The sequence below is a fragment of the Vitis riparia genome, chromosome 17 (genome assembly GCF_004353265.1).
Source record: "Vitis riparia cultivar Riparia Gloire de Montpellier isolate 1030 chromosome 17, EGFV_Vit.rip_1.0, whole genome shotgun sequence".
NCBI classification, from domain to species: Eukaryota; Viridiplantae; Streptophyta; class Magnoliopsida; order Vitales; family Vitaceae; genus Vitis; species Vitis riparia.
In genome coordinates this window covers 5573949-5595688 of record NC_048447.1, presented here as the reverse complement: position 1 = coordinate 5595688, position 21740 = coordinate 5573949, and positions in this window count along the sequence as shown.

Genomic DNA, 21740 nt, shown 5'->3' with positions numbered 1-21740 from the left:
AAAACCAACAATTAATAATTAATAGAAATTAAAACAACAAATAAAAATTAATATATATGAATAATGTTACTCATGAAATACTCGTGGATCACTTAAAACATCAATAAGCAATCTGAAATCATTAGTTTGGTTTATTTCAAGCCCATAGTAGTTGTTCAAAATATCTTGTAACACACGTGCAATATTATTATGGATAAACTGAAGATCTAGTCTCATATTGTCATCACATAATCATGTAATTTTCCCTGTACCGTTCACCACTACTACATTATCCATACCAAATTCATCTTCCAACTTCTTTGATGATACAAAGTATTGAATAGCTTCAAACATGTCACCGAATAGGAAGTATTTACTAAATAAAATATATATAATAAAAAAACATTAAAAAGTAAATAAAAATATTTATTACAAAAACACCGTAGAATGATATCAATTCTTGCTTAAGTCTATGTCTGATTACAAGTTAGTGTTGTCGTATCCAATGTTCCAGGCTGATGTGGAATTAAAAAACAATTATACGTTGTCCAGATTTTACAAAACTATGATAGCCAACTAACACATACTACTTATACAAAGTTCCTGCAATATCATAGGGACAAAATTCTATGTTATTTGGAGGCATCGTTTTCAAAGTCACCAACCTAAAATAATTTCCTCTTGCTTTTGCTTCATATATATTGTCTTTAATATGTTTGACATTATAGTAGCTAATAGTGCTACGAACGTTAAACCTGTCATTAATATCAACAATTTGTAAAAAAAAATATATAGTAATTTTTTTCACAATCCGTCCACTCCACATTGAGACTCTCAATGTGTTAGAAAATTTAATAAAGAAGTAAAAAAAATGGCATAAGCATGTTTTATGTAACACTTATTGTTAATAAAATTTATGTGAAATGCTCGTGGCATATAAAATACAATCCCAAGAAAACCAAGCCAAAGAAAGGTTAACTCTTCATCTAAAATTTGAGCATTTCCCTACATTACATTAACACATAGATTTTTTAGATTTATAAAAAAAATAATGTATAAACAAAACAGAAATAAATTAAACTTGCCACAACATCATGAGCTACAAGATTCCCCAAGAAGAAAAAAAATGACCAAGGGTAATTTGAATAATGAGAACTTGACCATGCCAAAACCCTTTTCAATTCTTGGCTATAATTTTGTCTATTAGTATTTTTCATCCATTGGGTCCATGAAGAGCTAAGACATGGATATACTACAGAAATATGTGCCAAAGTCCTCCTAAAGGCCAACACATTTGATGATCTGCTATATTGAAGTAGAGATACGTAGGCGAGCAAACGAAAAAGTAGTACGGCAAAAAGGGATGCTTATGTATGTCATGAAAATATCACTATACAACAAATAAAACCAACAATTAATAATTAATATAAATTAAAACAACAAATAAAAATTAATATACGAATAATCTTACTCATGAAATACTCGTGGATCCCTTAAAACATCAATACGCAATCTAAAATCATTAGTTTCGTTTATTTCGAGCCCATAGCAGTTATTCAAAATATCATGTAACACACGTGCAATTTTATTATGGATAAACTGAAGATCTAGTCTTATATTGTCATCACATAATTATGTAAGTTTCCCTCTACCGTTCACCACTGCTACATTATCCATACCAAATTCATATTCCAGCTTCTTTGATGATACAAAGTATTGAATAGTTTCAAACATGTCACCGGATAGGAAATATTAACTAAATAAAAATATCTAAAACAAAAAAACATTAAAAATTAAATAAAATATTTATTACAAAAACACCGTAGAACTGATATCAATTCTTGCTTAAGTTTATGTCCGATTACAAGTTGGTGTTGTCGTATCCAATGTTGTACAAAATTCTCTGTTATTTGGATGCACCGTTTTCAAAGTCACCAACCCAAAATAGTTTCTTTTGCTTCTGCTTCATATATATTGTCTTTAATATGTTTTACATTATAGTAGTTGATAATGCTACGAACGTTAAACCTATCATTAATATCAACAATTCGTAAAAAAATATATAGTAATTTTTTTCACAATCTATCCACTACACATTGAGACTCTCAATGTGTTAGAAAATTTAATAAAGAAGTAAAAAAAAATTAAAAAATATTGCATAAGTATGTTGTATGTAACACTTCTTGTTAATAAAATTTATGTGAAATGCTCGTGGCATATAGAATACGATCCCAAGAAAACCAAGCCAAAGATGGTTTAACTTTTCATCTAAAACTTGAGCATTTCCCTATATTACATTAACACATACATCTTTTAGATTTATAAAAAAAAATAATGTATAAATAAAACAGAAATAAATTAAACTTGCCACGACATCATGAGCTACAAGATTCCCCATGAAGAAAAAAAATGACCAAGGGTAATTTGAATAATAAGAACTTGGCCATGCCAAAACCCTTTCTAATTCTAAGCCATAATTTGGTCTATTAGTATTTTTCATCCATTGGGTCCATGAAGAGCTAATACATGGATAGCCTACAGAAATATGTGCCAAAGTCCTCCTAAAGGCCAACACATTTGATGATATGCTATATTGAAGCAGAGATACATGGGCAAGCAAACGAAAAGTAGTACGACAAGAAGGGGTCAAAAATAAGGGATGCTTATGTATGATCGTGAAAACATCATTGTAAACAAAATAAAACCAACAATTAATAATTAATATAAATTAAAACAAAAAATAAAAATTAATATATGAATAATCTTACTCACGAAATGCTCGTGGATCTCTTAAAACATCAATAAGCAATTTGAAATCATTAGTTTGATTGATTCCGAACTTATAGGAGTGGTTCAAAATGTCGTGTAACACACGTGCAATATTATTTTGGATAAACTGAAGATCAAGTCCAATATTGTCATCGCATATTCTTGTAATTTCCCTCTATCGTTCACCACTACTACATAATCCATGCCAAATCCATCTTCCAGCTTCTTTGATGATACCAAGTATTGAATAGCTTGTAACATGTCACTGGATAGGAAATATTAACTAAATAAAAATATATAAAAAATAAATAAATAATTAAAAGTAAATAAAATATGTATTACAAAAATACTGTAAAATTGATATCAATTCTTGGTTAAGTCTATGTCCGATTACAAGTTGGTGTTGTCGTATCCAATCTTGTAAGCTGATGTGGAGTTAAAAAAATATTATACGTTTTCCAGATTTTACAAAACTATGATTACTAGCTAACACATACTGCTTATCCAAAGTTTCCGCAATATCATAGGAACGAAATTCTCTGTTATTTGGATGCACCGTTTTTAAAGTCACCAACCTAAAATAGTTTCCTTTTGTTTCTACATCATTTATATTTTCTTTAATATGTTTGACATTATAGTAGCTGATAGTGCTACGGACATTAAACCTTTCATTAATATCAATAATTCGTAAAAATATATATAGTAATTTTTTTCACAATCTATCCACTACACATTGAGACTCTCAATGTGTTAGAAAAGTTAATAAATTTTTTTTTTTAAAATGGCATAAGTATGTTGTTTGTAACACTTACTCTTAATCAAATTTATATGAAATGATAGTAGCATATCGAATACCATCCTAAGAAAACTAGCCAAAGAAGGTTTAACTCTTCGTCTAAAACTTGAGCATTTCCCTACACTACATTAACACATACATATTTTAGATTTACAAAAAAAAATAATGCATAAATAAATCAGAATTAAAGTAAAATTGCCACGACATCATGAGCTACAAGATTCCCCATGAAGAAAAAAAATGACCAAGGGTAATTTGAATAATGAGAACTTAGTCATGCCAAAACCCTTTTCAATTCTTGGTTATAATTTGGTCTATTATTATTTTTCACCCATTGGGTCCACGAAGAACTAATACATGGATATCCTGCACATTTGATGGTATGCTATATTGAAGAAGAGATACGTGGGCGAGCAAGCGAAAAGTAGTACAACAAGAAGAGGTCACAAATAAGGGATGCTTATGTATGGTCGGGAAAACATAAAGGTACAACAAATAAAACTAACATATTAATTAATAATTAATATAAATTCAAATAATAAATAAAAATTTATATATGAATAATCTTACTCATGAAATGCTCGTGGATCCCTTAAAACATCAATAATCAATCTGAAATCATTAGTTTGATTCATTTCGAGCCTATAGGAGCGGTTCAAAATGTCGTGTAACACACATGCAATATTATTTTGGATAAATTGAAGATCAAGTCCCATATTATCATCACATGATCTTGAGATTTTCCCCTGTACTGTTCACCACTACTACATTATCCATAAAAAATCCATCTTCTAGTTTCTTTGATGATACCAAGTATTGAATAGATTCAAACATGTCACCGGATAGGAAGTAATAGCTAAATCAAAATATATAAATAAAAAAAACATTAAAAAGTAAATAAAATATTTATTACAAAAATACCATAGAATTAATATCAATTCCTGGTTAAGTCTATGTCCGATTACAAGTTGGTGTTGTTGGATCCAATCTTGGAGGCTGATGTGGTGTTCAAAAACAATTATACGCTGTCCAGATTCTACATAACTATGATAGCCATCCAAAAAATACTGCTTATCCAAAGTTTTTGCAATATCATAGGAACAAAGTTCTCTATCATTTGGATGCACTGTTTTCAAGGTCACCACCCTAAAGTAGTTTCCTTTTTCTTCTGCTTCATATATATTGTCTTCAATATGTATGACATTATAGTATTTGATAGTGCTTCGAACATTAAACCTGTCATTAATATCAATCATTCATAAAAAAAATAGAGTAATTTTTTTCACAATCTATCCACTGACCATTGAGACTCTCAAAGCATCAGAAAAGTTAATAAACAAATAAAAAAATGTGCATAAGTACATTGTGTGCAACACTTACTATTAATCAAAATTAGGTGAAATGCTAGTAGCATATAGAATACCATTCCAACAAAATCAGGCCAAAGAAGATTTAACTCTTCGTCTAATACTTGAGCATTTCCCTACATTACATAAACACATATATCTTTTAGATTTATCAAATAAAATAGTGTATAAATAAAATAGAAATAAATTAAACTTCTACGACCTCATTAGATACAAGATTTCTCATGATGACAAAAAATGATCGAGGGTAATATGAATAATGAGAACTTAGCTAAGCCAAAACCCTATTTAATTCTTAGCTATAATTTGGTCTATTATTATTTTTCACCCATTGGGTCCATGAAGAGCTAATACATGGATATCTTGTAGAAATGTGTGCCAAAGTCCTCCTAAAGGTCAACATTTTTTATGATATGCTATAATGAAGCAGAGATACGTGGGTGAGCAAACGTAGTACGACAAGAATGGGTCATAAATAAGGGATACTTATGTATAGTCGTGAAAACATAACTATAATTAATATAAATTAAAACAATAAATGAAAATTAATATATGAATAATCTTACTTATGAAATGCTCATCGATCCCTTACAACATCAATAAGTAATCTGAAATCTTTAGTTTGATTCAAAAAGTCGTGCAAGACACGTGCAATATTATTTTGGATAAACTGAAGATCTAGTCTCATATTGTCATCACATGACCTTATGATTTTCCCTTTAGCGTTCACCACTACTACATTATCCATACCAAATCCATCTTCTAGCTTCTTTGATGATACCAAGTATTGAATAGCTTTAAACATGTCGCTGGTTAAGAAATATTAACTAAATAAAAAAATATAAAATAAAAAACATTAAAAATAAAATAAAATATTAATTACAAAAATACCATAGAATTGATATCAATTCTTGCTTAAGTTTATATCCGATTTGAAGTTTGTGTTGTCGTATCCAATCTTGTAGGTTGATGTGGAGTTAAAAAACAATTATACGTTGTCCTGATTTAACAAAACTATGATAGCCAGCTAACACATACTGCTTATCCAAAGTTACCACAATATCATAGGAACAAAATTCTCTGTCGTTTCGGTGCACTGTTTTCAAAGTCACCAACCTAAAATAGTTTCCTTTTGCTTCTGCTTCATATATATTGTCTTTGATAAGTTTGACATTATAGTAGTTGATAGTACTACAAACATTAAACCTGTCTTTAATATCAATCATTCGTAAAAAAAAATATATACTATCTTTTGTCACAATCTATCCACTACACATTGAGATTCTCAAGGTGTTAGAAAAGTTAATAAAAAAATGGCATAAGTATGTTGAATGCAACACTTTCTATTAATTAAATTTATGTGAAATGATAGTACCATATGGAATACCTCCCAAAAAAACCAAGCAAAAGAAGGTTTAACATTTCGTCTAAAACTTGAGCATTTCCCTACATTACATAAACACATATATCTTTTAGATTTATAAAATAATAATAATAATAATAATAATAATAATGTATAAATAAAATGGAAATAAATTAAACTAGCCATGGCATCATGAGCTACAAGATTTCCCAAGAAAACCAAAAATGACCAACGGTAATTTGAGTAATGAGAACTTGGCCATGCCAAACCTTTTTCAATTCTTAGCTATAATTTGGTCTATTATTATTTTTCACCCATTGGGTCCATGAAGAGCTAATACATGGATATCTTGTAGAAATGTGTGCCAAAGTCCTCCTAAAGGTCAACATGTTTGATGATATGCTATAATGAAGTAGAGATACATGGGTGAGCAAACGCAGTACGACAAGAATGGGTCATAAATAAGGGATACTTATGTATAGTCGTGAACACATAACTATAATTAATATAAATTAAAACAATAAATAAAAATTAATATATGAATAATCTTACTCATGAAATGTTCATTGATCCCTTACAACATCAATAAGCAATCTGAAATTTTTAGTTTGATTCAAAAAGTTGTGCAAGACACGTGCAATATTATTTTGGATAAACTGAAGATCTAGTCTCATATTGTCATCACATGACCTTATGATTTTCCCTCTAGCGTTCACCACTTCTACATTATCCATACCAAATCCATCTTCTAGCTTTTTTTATGATACCAAGTATTGAATAGTTTCAAACATGTCGCCGATTAAGAAATATTAACTAAATAAAAATATATAAAATAAAAAACATTAAAAATTAAATAAAATATTAATTACAAAAATACCGTAGAATTGATATCAATTCTTGCTTAAGTTTATGTTCGATTTGAAGTTTGTGTTGTCGTATCCAATCTTGTAGGTTGATGTGGAGTTAAAAAACAATTATACGTTGTCCTGATTTAACAAAACTATGATAGTCAGCTAACACATACTGCTTATCCAATGTTACCGCAATATCATAAGAACGAAATTCTCTGTCGTTTCGATGCATTGTTTTCAAAGTCACCAACCTAAAATAGTTTCCTTTTGCTTCTGCTTCATATATATTGTCTTTAATAAGTTTGACATTATAGTAGTTGATAGTGCTACAAACATTAAACCTGTCTTTAATATCAATCATTTGTAAAAAAAATATATACTATCTTTTGTCACAATCTATCCACTGCACATTGAGATTCTCAAGGTGTTAGAAAAGTTAATAAAAAAATGGCATAAGTGTAGACCCTCAATTTTGTCCTTCTAGCACATGTCCTATTAGATACTTGTTTGATACTTTACAATAGTTCCTCGGTGGCCCATAGCTACTCATGTTACTTACCTTTATTGAGCCACCTCGGAGACTTTGGTTAAGGGATCTCCTAACCCCTTTATTGTGACCCTTGGTAGTTTTGATTTAGACTTAAGCTTTCCATTCCTTTTTAGGATAGTTCTTAGGCATGTTTAGGTCACTGAGGCAATATCTCAATCACTTTAAGACACCTAGTTCATTAGACACCCATGTAAGCACACTTGGTCCACTTTGTTCGCCTTAGCACACTAGGACACACCCTAGGTCACCTTTAGATGTTCCTGCATGGTTTGCACGGTTGCATGACTCGTATTTTTGGTGGTTACATGGCTCGTATGGCTTGCATGTGGTTGATTTTTATTTTTTGTTTTAATTATTTTTTATTTTTATTTTTAGGTGCGTGATTTCAATTTCTTTTGATTTTCAATTTCATGATATTTATTGATTTTAATCTTTATTTTATTTTTACTTTATTTTTCTTTCTATTTTTATCTTTATTTTATTTCTTGCATGAGGAAACGGTTGCCATCTATTTGGAGGGAAGATCACCAAAATTTTAGGAAAAGGAAGAGATTGCTGCCCATAGAAGAATATATGGAAACTTCCATACAGAAAAGGATTTTTAGAGAGATGCAATCTCCATGGACAGACAGATACATGGAAAGAAATGCGAGATTTTATGATTTTCTAATGGGAAGCACGAATAGCAAGGGGATTCGATACCGAGATCTGGCACTAAAAGGAAGGCATGCATTCCATAAAAAGGAAAGAAAAAAAAAGGATTTGGGTAGAGGCTAGAGTTTGGGAGGATTCTTTGATTGTCAAGGGCAGAGAGAGAGGTTGTCAAAGGAAGAGGAAGGAAGCACGAAAAAGACCAGTGGGAAAAATCTGAGAATACAAAAACCAGTGGAGATTTTCTCACCGAAAGGAAGTGTTTCCAGGTATGTTTACTGTAGACCCCTTGTTGATTCCGATTATCCTTTTGATGTATGAATTTTCGTTGGATTTTAAGTCTCGTTTGGATGCTAGGGGGTAGAATGACGGAGGTCATATGTTTGTCTACATTGGTACTTGATTGCTTCTATAGATGTTGTTGATTTGTCTCTTTGGAGTTCTCTAATTTTGATTTAGGGGTGAAGGTTCTATTTTTTTTAATTTCCTGTGCATTACATGAGAACTATGGCTATACTTGTTTGTTGGAATCTGCTCGTACCTCTCTCACCATTCCAAGCCCATTGACAAAGCAATGAAATGTGGCTTGGCTTGGTTATTCTTTTTTTTTTTTCTTATCTCTACTCTGTTTTCTGGAGCTCTTTCTCTTTGTATTCGTTTCTTCTTTTCCTTTTCTTTTTCTAGTTTTTTTTTTTTTTTTGGTACCCTGTCTCCGTTAGGCAGCAATTTCTAAAACTCTTGGAATAGGAAGAATTCTGTCTGGCCAACGTTCCACCTTCTCTGGATATATCACATTTGGAATTCTGTCCGGCCCAACGTTCCACCTTCTTCGGATATCTCACATCCGGAATTCTGTCCCGCCGACATTCCACCTTCTCCGGATATCTCACATCTGGAATTCCGTCCTGCCGACATTCCATCTTTTCACGGAATTCTATCCGGCCCAATGTTCCACCTTCTCCGGACATCTCACATCCGAAATTCTGTCCCGCTGACATTCCACCTTCTCCGGATATCTCACATCCGGAATTCTGTCCCACCGACATTCCACCTTCTCCGGATATATCACATCCGGAATTCTGTCCGGCCCAACGTTCCACCTTCTCTGGATATCTCACATCCGGAATTCTGTCCCGCCGACATTCCACCTTCTCCGGATATCTCATATCCGGAATTCTGTCCGGCCAACGTCCCACCCTCTCCGGATATCTCACATCCGGAATTCTGTTAGGCCGACGTTCCACCTCCTCCTCTATTTGCTTCTTTAATTGGGAATTTATTGTTTTTAAATTGAATTTTTGAATCATTTTTCAACTAAATATTCTCAGCATTAAAAAATCCATCTTTAATAATCCCTTGCTGCCATTTTTCCTCTTGGCATGCACTTTCACTACTTTCTTTGACTTTCAACCATTTTCTTGATCTTCTTGATTTTTCACAAGCATGAATAACTTTCATGATTCCAAACAATGGAATTCATAGAATCAAGTCATGTGAAATTGATTAGGGCTTTGGAGAGGGCCCGACATTCATGATATCTTCTCGATAGTGTTTGTCCGATATTTGATTAATTATGCTTTCTCTTTGAGATATGTGAGATTATTATGCACCTATCATTAAGCAATCTTATTTCCCATAGAGGCATTTTAGCTTGCTATCCAGGTACGCTCCTTCACACCTATTTTTGAGAATTCTATAGACACATATGTTACTGATGACTATATCCATACATGATGCGATTCTTGGGTGTTTTGATATATGCTTGACTTGCTTGGATAAAACACTTTGTGTGATATATCATCTAAACTAAGCATTGATGCTTTATAATAGCGCTCAAGAAGTGGTTCAGGTGCGCACCCTAACTCTCCTTTATTGTGTTCTTATCTTGTTTACCATGCAATTTTGTTTGAAATCACCCTTGCTTACTTAGGTATCCATGATCAACTATTTAATTGCCACGTTTCCCTCAACTTAGTCAGTACAGACCTTTATAGGGCTTAGAGGGGTGCTACCTTTTAGAGGTACCTTCCCAATAAGTAACTTGATCCCCGAACCTAGACTCAGGTTTCCCAAAGACATGATTTTTCCAAAACTATGGAGTCACTTTTAGGGTTTTTCTTTCTTTTTTTATTTTCCCTTTAAAATAAAAATAAAATAGGTGGCGGCTCCAAATTTTCCAAAACTAAATATTTTTTCACAAATAAAAAGCGAGTCTCGCCGATCGAGTGGGGACGCACGTGAAAAATGCGGGTCCACAAATTGGCGACTCCACTGGGGACTTTGAGGATCAAGCTTGAACACTAGTTGAGGAAAATGTGGCATTTAATTGGTCAATTAGTGGGTACCTCTTTTTTTTAGGCAAGGTGATTTGATTTGCTTGCTTGTTTGGTTTGCTATCTTAACATGTTTGATTGTCTTGGATGATCACTTGATTGTTTTGCTCACTTTAGCATGATTCACTATCACATATGTTAGATAGGACTTTGTTTGTTTGATATTTATTTGCTTCGCATGACTGTTTGAATGATCACTTAACTGTTTGTTCACTTTAGCACGATTCACTCTCACATAGATGGGACTTTGATTGTTTGATATTTATCTGCTTCGCATGACTGCTTGTTGCATGACAACCCTTTCTCTTGCATGTTCGTATGATTGCTTGTCTTCATTCACTATCTCACTTTAGATCTTAGGTTTTTCGGATGCACCCACATCCTTCATTATGCACTTTAGATTATCCTTGAGTCTTGAGAGATGGGAGAGCCTTCACCATTAAGAAACCCCCTAGGAACACGAGGAAATGCATGTGTGGAGATGATGACCACCTTGCATGGAAGCACCCCGTCTCCTTAGAGGCATGCAGAGGGTTGCGTACCACCGGAGGGTACGATCGCTTCTGCTAGGGATCCTTTAACCCACCCATTTTATCCTATAGAGCCACCTCAACCTTATAAGTTAACCTAGACCCAATTAAGACTTCACTCCTACACGTGGGTGCATCTGTGGACCTTCAAAGCTGCCTTGGTCACGATTAGGATTGGTTATCCCTTCCGTAGTCTCCTTTTGGTGTGATCAGAGATGGGTATCAGATTGAGTATATTTGGGCTTTACTTCGACGCACCTGATTCCTACAAAGTCACATTCGTACCGCACCTTATCCAGTGTTTCCATATTTACAGGAGGGTTTACCTTGATCGATCTGGATTCACCTTTGTGGATTAGAGTTGGAGGTAGATTGAGTAGAGTATCAGACTAGTCAGATCAGAGATCAGATCAGAGGGATATGGACTCACAGGTAGTTACCGTTAACCAGTTTGTCGCAACCATGGCTTCTATCCAGGAGGCTATAGCTAACCTTGGTCAGAGGATAGATGGACAGTAGACCTAGCAGGTCCCAGTTCAGGAGAGTACCCAGTTCGATACCACAGTATCGCCACCACCTCCGCCCAATCAGTCAGTACCACAAGCTATACCTTTCACTCTGCATAGTCAAATCAAGGTTGCCCCGCCTCCTATCACATCGCCTATCTCGACCTCAGAGGACCCACACACACGTATGGATAGACTTGAGCAGAAGTTGAGACAGATGAGGGCTTCAGACGGAGTTGTTACTTGGGAGGATTTTGATGGAGCACCAGTGGCTAGTTTGCCGGCCAAGTTCAGGATGCCCGAGATTGAGAGGTACACGAGCATAGGTTGTCCTCGTATTCATTTGAGGCTTTTATAGTACAGTTATAAGGGCCCATGGATTGGATGAGGCCTAGATGGTTATGCTTTTCCCTATGTCCCTGAGTGGTGCGGCACAATGTTGGTTTGCTTCATTGGATGCATCACGTCGTAGGACTTGGGACGACTTGGCCTAGGAGTTTTTGAGACAGTTTGCATTTAACACTGTCATTGATGTTTTGAGGAGAGAGTTAGAGGCTTTGAGACAGAGGCCAGAGGAGTCAGTCACTTCATTTATCTCCCGCTGAAGGGAGAAGATTTCACAGATTATTGACCGTCCTTCAGAGAAGGATTAGATTAGCATGATCATGAGGAGCTTGCAGCCTAGATTTGCTAAACACTTGATGGGATTTCCCCATACGGATTTTGGATCTTTGGTACAAGCTTTGTATGGTATAGAGGAGGGCATTGCTAGAGGATTATGGCCCAAGTCTTTCCCTATTGATTCTAAGGGGAAGAAGCCTTCAGGAGGACAGAGATCAGGAGATGTTGGTGCTATCAGTTCAGCAGGGATGAGACCTCCTAGACACTATCGGACAGTTGGGCAGACTTCTGGATTCTACTATCCACCATCACCCCATGTGCAGTATAGACCACCTGTTCCCTCCAAACCCATGACTCCTACTTATCTACATCCAGTCTCACAACCTATTTTTGCCTCACATGTCACAGAGAGACCTCCTGCCCCATACACCCGACCCCGAGCTCCGCAGACCACCACTTATGTGCAGAGGCCATCTCCTCAGTTTGCTCAGTTGGGTATGCCTTTGAGTCGAGCTTTTCAAAAGCTCATGGAGGGTGAATTGTTGACTCCATTAGCACCCAAGCCAGTACCTCAGCCAGTACCGCCTCGCTTCAGATTAGACCTACACTGTTCTTATCATCAATGACCAGGACATGACACGGATCACTACAACGCTTTGAGACATGCTATTCAGGATTTGATAGACTAGGGTTTGATTAACTTGGGACAGCCAAGTGTGACCACTAACCCTCTTCCTGCTCATGCTACACACGCAGTGTCTCCATCTTCAGGAGATATTCATCACATAGACCTTATAGAGGATGACAGTATACATATGTTGAGTTGGGATGATGGATTACCCGAGTCGATTGTTTTGCATGATAGTTATGAGATTGATGGGGTTTCAATGGGTTCTCAGGCCCCTACACCGTTCAGTTTGATCCCAGACGAGGCACCATTCCAGTTGACTCATCCCACACCCTTGATTATTGGATGTCAGGATACTTTTGTCCCGTTCACTTTATGGCCAGAGGATGATGATTCGGATGGGAGGGAGATACAGATTGTGACTCATAGTGGGAGGATAGCTCAGCCACCACCACCAGCAGTCAGACCATTTGAGGGTGCAGCCTCTCATGAGGAGGTTAGGAGAGAGGATGATGAGGTTTTGAGACAGCTACAGAGCACCCAGGCCCGTATCTCTATTTGGAGTTTATTGGCATCATCCAGTACTCATAGAGATGCTTTGATTCGAGCCTTGAGTCAGATCAGGGTAGAGACCACCACCACTACAGAGAGATTGATTCATATGATGACGGCCAGTAGGGCCACTTGCATCGTGTTTTTAGATGATGACTTGCCACCTGAGGGTCCAGACCACGTACGCCCTTTATATATCACAGTTGGTTGTTCAGGCCATAGAGTCCCATCTGTCCTACTGGACAATGGCTCAACCTTGAACGTTTGCCCTTTAGCCACTGCTATAGCCCTTGGTTTTGCACCTTCAGATTTTGGTCCATCTACTCAGACAGTTAGAGCATATGATAGCACCAAGAGGGACGTTATGGGTACTTTGGTGATTGATTTGCAGATTGGTTGTAGACCCTCAATTTTGTCCCTCCACACTGGCATTTATCCTTCGGGTGTCACATCCACCCATCGTTCGCATATGGCACCACTAGGGCCCCTTTTGGGCTTAGTCGGTGTCCGAGCCTCGTGTGGGTTTGTCTGTGGTCCATTGTGGTGCATATGTGGTTCATTTTAGAGGGTCACCATGGCCATTTTCCTAGTCATTCACATCACGCTATAGGAAGGAAGTGGGGTCATCCTGATGTTTTAGCTTAGTTGGAGTTTATAGGAGCATGTTGAGGTTCGGAGCACTCGGGCTTGTTTTGATCGTATCTCCCTCATCCAAACTCAGAATCAAGAACCATTTCTTTTTATGGATTCCTTATTCTTCTAGAACATTATGTAAAATTATCAAAATTTTTTGCAACCGGTCGGCTGGTTGGTAGCCAGTTCAGCCGGTTCATCGAGTCAGCCGGTGTAGAACACTGATTTTTGGTAATTGTTTTGATCATATCTCCCTCTTCCGAACTCGGAATCATGCATCGTTTTTTTTCATGGATTCCCTACTCTTCTGAGAACATTCTATCAAAATTTCAAAACTTTTTACCATCGGATCGACTGGTGGCCATCCGGTTCGGCCGGTTCAGCCGGTTCATTGAGTCAGCTGAGGTAAAATAGTAATTCTAGTCATTTTGGGGCCCAAATCCTACATGGCTCAGGCCCGTAAGCTCCAGATTGGTTTTGGGCAATGTTGTGGGTCCATTTTGGGCCTTGTTCTGGGTTCCTTGCAGCCCACCACGAATTCATATGGATTCTTGGTGGTGAAGCAAGCTGAAAAATGAAGGGAGTGAGCTGGCCTTGTAAGTTTAAGAGAAGTAATGAGGGTGTGGTTCCCATGCTGATGAAGGGGATTTCGGTGCTGAAGGAGAAGGAACCCAGGAGGCTCAAATGCTGAGAGGGATATGAGTATAAAAGGTGGGAAGAGAGGAGAGCAAAAGACCTTTTGGCATTTTCTGAGAGAGGGGAAATTTTGCTGGTGAGAGAAACAAAAAGGTCAGGAGCATCTTCTGAGTTGAGAGCATGGGGGAAAGCTTCAGCACTGTGGTTTCTTTGAAGAGGAGAATGACAGCATCTTAGTTTTGGGAGTCATCATTGGCATACACGGATCATATTTGGTGGAAATTCTGAGGTAAGCATGCTGAATTTTCTTTGCTAACAGTTTATCTTCCTCGTCTTCATATATTTTTCTCCTTCCTCATCATCTTTTCTTCCCTTTGATATGAAGATTGTATTGCTTGGGTGTGGATAATAAAGGCCACACATGATTGTTGTTGATTGGTTATGAATGGTTTAGGAACTTTTTGACCGAATTTGGGATTTTTTATCAACCGGATGAATCGGTTGGGAACCGGTTCAGCCCCATAACTGGCTGCCTCTGTCAGCCATGGGGAACACCTGCCTTTCTTGGTCCGATTCTCATTCATCCAGGCTTGGAATTGAGAACCGTTTCTTTTGTTTGCTTCTTTAATCACTTAGGAACTTTCTGATCGAATTTGGGATTTTTTATCAACCGGTTGGGAACAGGTTCAACCGATTCAGCCCCATAACTGGCTGCCTCTGTTAGCCATGGGGAACACCTGCCTTTCTTGGTCTGGTTCTCACTCATCCGGGCTCAGAATTGAGAACCGTTTCTTTTTTTTTTGCTTCCTTAATCACTTATAAACTTTTTGACCAAATTTGGGATTTTTTATCAACCGGATGAACCAGTTGGGAATCGGTTCAACCGGTTCAGCACCATCACTGGCAGCCTCTGTCAGCCATGGGGAACACCTGCCTTTCTTGGTCTTGTTCTCACTCATCCGGGCTCGGAATTGAGAACCGTTTCTTTTGTTTCCTTCCTTAATCACTTAGAAACTTTATGACCAAATTTGGGATTTTTTATTAACCGGATGGACCAGTTGGGAACTGGTTCAACAGGTTCAGCACCATAACTGGCTGCCTCTGTCAGCCATGGGGAACACCTGCCTTTCTTGGTCTGGTTCTCACTCATCCGGGCTCGGAATTGAGAACCGTTTCTTTTTTTTTTTTGCTTCCTTAATCACTTAGAAACTTTTTGACTGAATTTAGGATTTTTTATCAACCGGATGAACCAGTTGGGAACAGGTTCAACCGGTTCAGCACCATAACTGGCTGCCTCTGTCAGCCATGAGGAACACCTGCCTTTCTTGGTCTGGTTCTCACTCATCCAGGCTCGGAATTGAGAACCGTTTCTTTTGTTTGAATCCTCACTCATTTAGGAGTTTTCTAGAAAAATTTGGGAATTCTTCTCAATAGGTAGTACCAGTTGAGAACTAGTTCAACCTGTTCTGCTGAAGGACTTTAGGTAGCCCTGGATTTTGGCATTTTTCGAGCCCTTATCCATTGGGGCTCAAACCCATTTGCTATAGGGCACTTGTGAGCCATCTTGAAGGTTTAAGTCAGTGTTTGATTTTAGTTAGTATGGGCAATTTTGAAGTTATGGGTGGTGTGGTCTAGGTAAGTCTAGTTTGATTTGTATGACATTTGGGGAGTCCATTACCTGATCTCAACCAGCCTTTTCCTTTTTGGCACAAAATTTGATGCTTGATTCTGAATACATGTTGCGTGGCTGACTCACCCTCTGTTGTAGCACATGGCTAGGGACCACAGGTATGCATCGTTGGTTTTGATTGTTGAATCATATGCATGCATGGTGCTTAATCTTGAATGTTTGTTACATGTTTATCTGTGTTTGGCTGACCTTTTATGCAGCGCATGGCTGGGGACCATAGGTACGCACCCATTGTTTTGGTTGGTTGAATTCATATGCATGCCAAATACCAATTAGGATTGTGTGATTCATGACATCTATTTAGCATAAGGTTTCATCTTTGACCCATATGCTCCCACATACCCAATTCATTAGTAGAGACCGAGTTCCGGGCCTAGAGGGGTGCTACCTCGCATGAGGTACCTTCCCAATGGGTAACCTGATCCCCAGACCCAGAATCTAGTTTTCGCAAACCGTTTTTTCCATACTGGGGGTCATTAGGGGTTTTTGTTCTTACTTAATTTTCCCCTTTTTAAAAATAAAAATAAAAAGTAAGTGGCGACTCCATACAACACCGTTCCTCACCGGGGACAGGTTTTTCAAAACTGGAGAACTCAACTTTTTCATTCCTTCTTTTCTTTTAAAAGCGAGTCGCGTCGGTCCGATGGATCGGGTGAGGGTCCACAAATTGGCGACTCCACTGGGGATCGAACCCAGAATCTCTGGTTTCATAAGAAGATCAAGCTTGAACTTGAGTTGGGAATATTGGAGCACATGGTTCATTGATCAGTACACTCTTAGGCTGCATAGATGACTAATGATCACATACTTGGTTGGTATTTGGCTTGCACCTGTGATGTGTTGTTGCTTGTGTGTTCACCTATTGGATTCTAGCATGCTTGCTCATTGTTGATTGGTATCTAGCTATGACATTTGGGATTAGACTTAGATGATTAGATTGTGTGCAGATGTGTGGTAGGTTATCTCTTTGTGCATGACTATTTGCTGTATGACTGCTCCTTCCCTTGCATGACTGCTTGCTGCTTGTGTTTGTGGGGCACATGTGTGTATCCCCTTACTTCCGAATCACTAGTCTTGGTCAACTATTCCTCATGGATTGCTTGTGTTTCTTGGGAGTCATTCCCAATTTGTTTGCCTTCGACCAAGCTAGGGGTTTGGAATAGGGTCTAGCATAAGGGCTATATCGATGTTTGGGAACACTATGGAAAAAATGGATATATGAGCAATGAAGACCTGTACAGCCATAAGCTGGATTTCATGGATACATGCGTGGCCAGCATGTCACTTTGATTATTGATTGATTGTTAGTTAGGACCTTAGGTTGCGTATCCCTGTGGGTACAGTCATTTAGTCTTTTAGGACTTGCATTTTCTCTTTTTTTGACTTTTGAGTCACATTACCCCTGGGGTATCACCATGTCAGAATCCCGTTCTTGCCTGTGGAACCGTATATCAGTTTAGCTATTGACATCACATGTCAGTTCATTCTCTCGGAAGATTTTAGTTATACGTTCCTAGTTTGATTTCAGGATTGATAGTCACGGGGACTGACGTACCCCTTTCCTTTTGTAGGATTATTGATTGAGATCGATCTGGGTTCCCGAGCTTGGATCCGGATTGGAGATAGATTGGTTAGAGGATCAGATTCACCCAGCCAGTTAGAGCAGATACCAGATCATAGAGATATGGACCCTCAGTACGCTACCGTTGACCAGTTAGCTGAGATTACCGATACCATGGCGTCACTTAGGGACGCTATCTTAGGACTAGGTCAGAGGATTGATGGGCACCAGGCCCAGCCATTGCCAATTCCAGGGAACACCCTTCATGACTCTACCACACCACCACCACCACCACCACCATCTGGGCCATCTGGACCTACTATACAACAAGACTACATAGTTCCACCACCACCACCACCACCGGTTCAGTCAGCTCCCCAGGCTAGAGCATTTGTGTTGCATGGTCAGACTGAGACTACGCTGCATTCTGTTGTGGCACCGGCATAGATTGTTGATGATACCCAGGCTCGGATTGACAGGATTGAGCAGATGATGAGATCACTACATGTTTCTGATGGGATGGATATGATGATCTGCCAGTAGCAGCTTTGCCTGTTGAGTTCCGCATGTCGAACATTGAGAGATACACGGGGATAGGGTGCCCCCGTATTCACTTGCAGTTATACAGCACTATTATGCACGGGCATAAACTGGATGAGGCACAAATGATTATGTTATTCCCTCTATCATTGAGTGGTGCTGCTCAGCGTTGGTTTGCCTCATTAGACCCTTCGAGACGTAGGACATAGGTTGATTTGGGACAGGAGTTTATTAGACAGTATTCTTTCAATACTATAGTGGATGTATCCCAGAGGGAGTTAGAGGCCTCAGACAGGGGCCGGATGAGTCAGTCACTTCATTCATTTCCCGTTGGAGGAAGAAGATAGCACAGATTATTGATAGACCTTCAGAGCGTGATCAGATCAGTATGATTATGCGTAGCCTTCAGCCCCGCTTTGCTAGGCATCTCATGGGCTTCCCTCAGACAGACTTTGGCTCGTTAGTGCAGGCCCTCTATGGTATTGAGGAGGGTATATCTAGAGGTTTATGGGCAGATTCTTCCCCTTCAGACTCAAAGGGGAAGAAGTCGGGATCAGGCCCTAGGCCCTTAGATGTTGGTACTATTGGCATGACAGGACATCGGTCTTCACGTCGTCCTCCGTTTCAGAGTCAGTTTTTAGGCACTCCTTATCAGATGATACAACATGATCAGTACAGACCAGTTGCTTCCATTAGGCCAGTAGGGCTTACTTATCTACATCCGCCACCACAATTGGTATATGCTACACAGGCACCCCAGAGGCCGCCTATGCAGTTCCATCATCAGTATAGAGCACCGCCTCCACCGAGGCCAGTTAGACAATTCACACAGCTTGGGATGCCACTAAGCTGAGCTTTTCAGAGATTGGTTGAGGGGGACTGATTGCCCCACTACCGCCTAGACCACCACTACAGCCTACCCTCCCAGGATTCAGGACAGATCTTCATTGTGCTTACCATCAGAGAGCAGGCCATGATACAGACAGTTATTCAGCACTGAGACATGCCATTCAGGATTTGATAGATCAGGGCTTGGTTGATTTGGGGCGCTCGGGTGTGGCCACAGACCCGCTACCTACTCATGACACTAGAGCAGTACCTCCACCCCCATGAGGGGTACATTTGATTGAGTTTGCAGGGGATGAGATATTTATGATGGGTTGGGATGGAGAGGCTCCTCAGCCGATCAGTCTATATGAGGAGTCAGATTTTGTTGGATATATACCTAGACAGCAGATCCCCAGGCCATTCAGTTTGACCCCGGACAAGATTTATGGGCCGCCTCCAGTATCACCAGTATACTTACAACATGTGCCACCTATGACACCCTTTATTCTGTTCCCAGAGGAATATAGGCCCCCTCATAGAGATGTTCAGATAGTTACACGGAGTGGAAGGGTAGCACAACCTCCACCCGTTGACAGGCCATTTGCTGGTATAGCTGCCAGAGAGGAGGTTCAGAGGGAAGATGATGAGATATTACGCCAGCTGCGCACTACTTAAGCTCGTATATCTATTTGGAGCCTTTTGGCCTCATTTAGTACACACAGAGATGCATTGGTCAGAGCCCTTGGCCAGATTAGGGTTGACACTGCTACTACCCCAGAGGGGCTTATTCACATGTTGACAGCTGATGGAGCTACATGCATAGTGTTTTATGATGATGACTTGCCACCAGAGGGATCAAATCATGTTCGACCCTTATTCATTGATGTTGTTTGTTCAGGCCGTCGGGTGCCGTCTGTTCTGCTGGACAATGGTTCTGCCCTGAACATCTGTCCATTGGTTACTGATATTGCACTTGGGTTTTCGCCAGCCGATTTTAGGTCTTCTACACAGACTGTTAGAGCTTATGATGGGACTCAGAGGACAGTTATGGGTACACTCAGTACACATGTCATGATTAGGCCAGTTAGTTACTCCATAGTATTTCAGGTTTTAAGGATTCAGTCATCCTTTAACCTGCTTCTTGGTCGCCCATGGATTCATGAGGTTGGTGCTATACCATCTTCCCTTCATCAAAAGGTGAAGTTCATACATGAGGGGCACATTATCACGATACAGTCTGATAGAGATATTATCACTTCGTCTGAGCCAGTGTTACATATCAGTCACAGTGAGAATGACTTACATTTGACCGGGTTTACATTCGATGAGGTTCAGGTTGTCAGCTTAGAGGATGGCAGCAGAGATATGGTACCTATGTCATTCGACCAGCACAACAGCACTTTGGTGCTCAGCATGATGAGAGGCATGTCTTATTTGCCTGGCATGGGATTGGGTCGCCGCCAGCAGGGGCCCACGAGTTTACTTTCCCAGTTGATCACGACACACCCTATGGATTGGGTTACATCCCCATAGAGGCTGATGCACGTTATATGGCACGGCTGCGCAGGGATAAAGTGAGGGCTGGCATGACTGGCATTCCATTTGATTATCCTCTTCACCCATACACCTTCCAATTGGCTGACTACTTCATCAGGGGTTCAGAGCATACACTTCGCACAGAGGGGACTGTTCACATTCCAGAGACAGTTGAGATTCAGGACATCCAACAGGCCCTGGGTTAGATTCATTTGGACACCGGGACTACTAAGGCACCTGGTGCCATGATAGTCGCGCCCCCATCACCGGACCGAGCTAGTGTGTTCTCTATGTGTTTCCCCAAGGAGGTCCCTGACTATGACCTACCTATGGATTTGGGAGATGGCACTAATGAGATGGACATGATCGGCATAGGCCGTATCTTCGATGCAGCCCCACGCGGGCCCTATACTGCTTTCAATATGTTCGGAGTTTCTGTACTCGAGATTGATGGGGATGAATTTATTCCTGATGCCTACACTGATGATATGGATTTTATAGGCATTGGTCGTATCCTTGATGCAGCCCCACGCGGGCCCCATTCTACTTTTGACATATATGGAGTTTTCGTACTTGATGATGAGTCAGTCTTTGATGTCGTTACTTCTGATTTTACTTCTGTTGAGGGAGCGTCCGAATTTGTGGACCCACCTCTTTCTTTTGACACTATGTTCGGGTTTGTCACCCGCTTTGATGATATTTCTGATGGTAATAATGATATGAGTATTTTCGAGTACTTGACTATGTCACAGCATCTTCCTTTGATTGCACCACCAGCACCCATGACACATATATATGATGTTGATGATATGGGAGATAT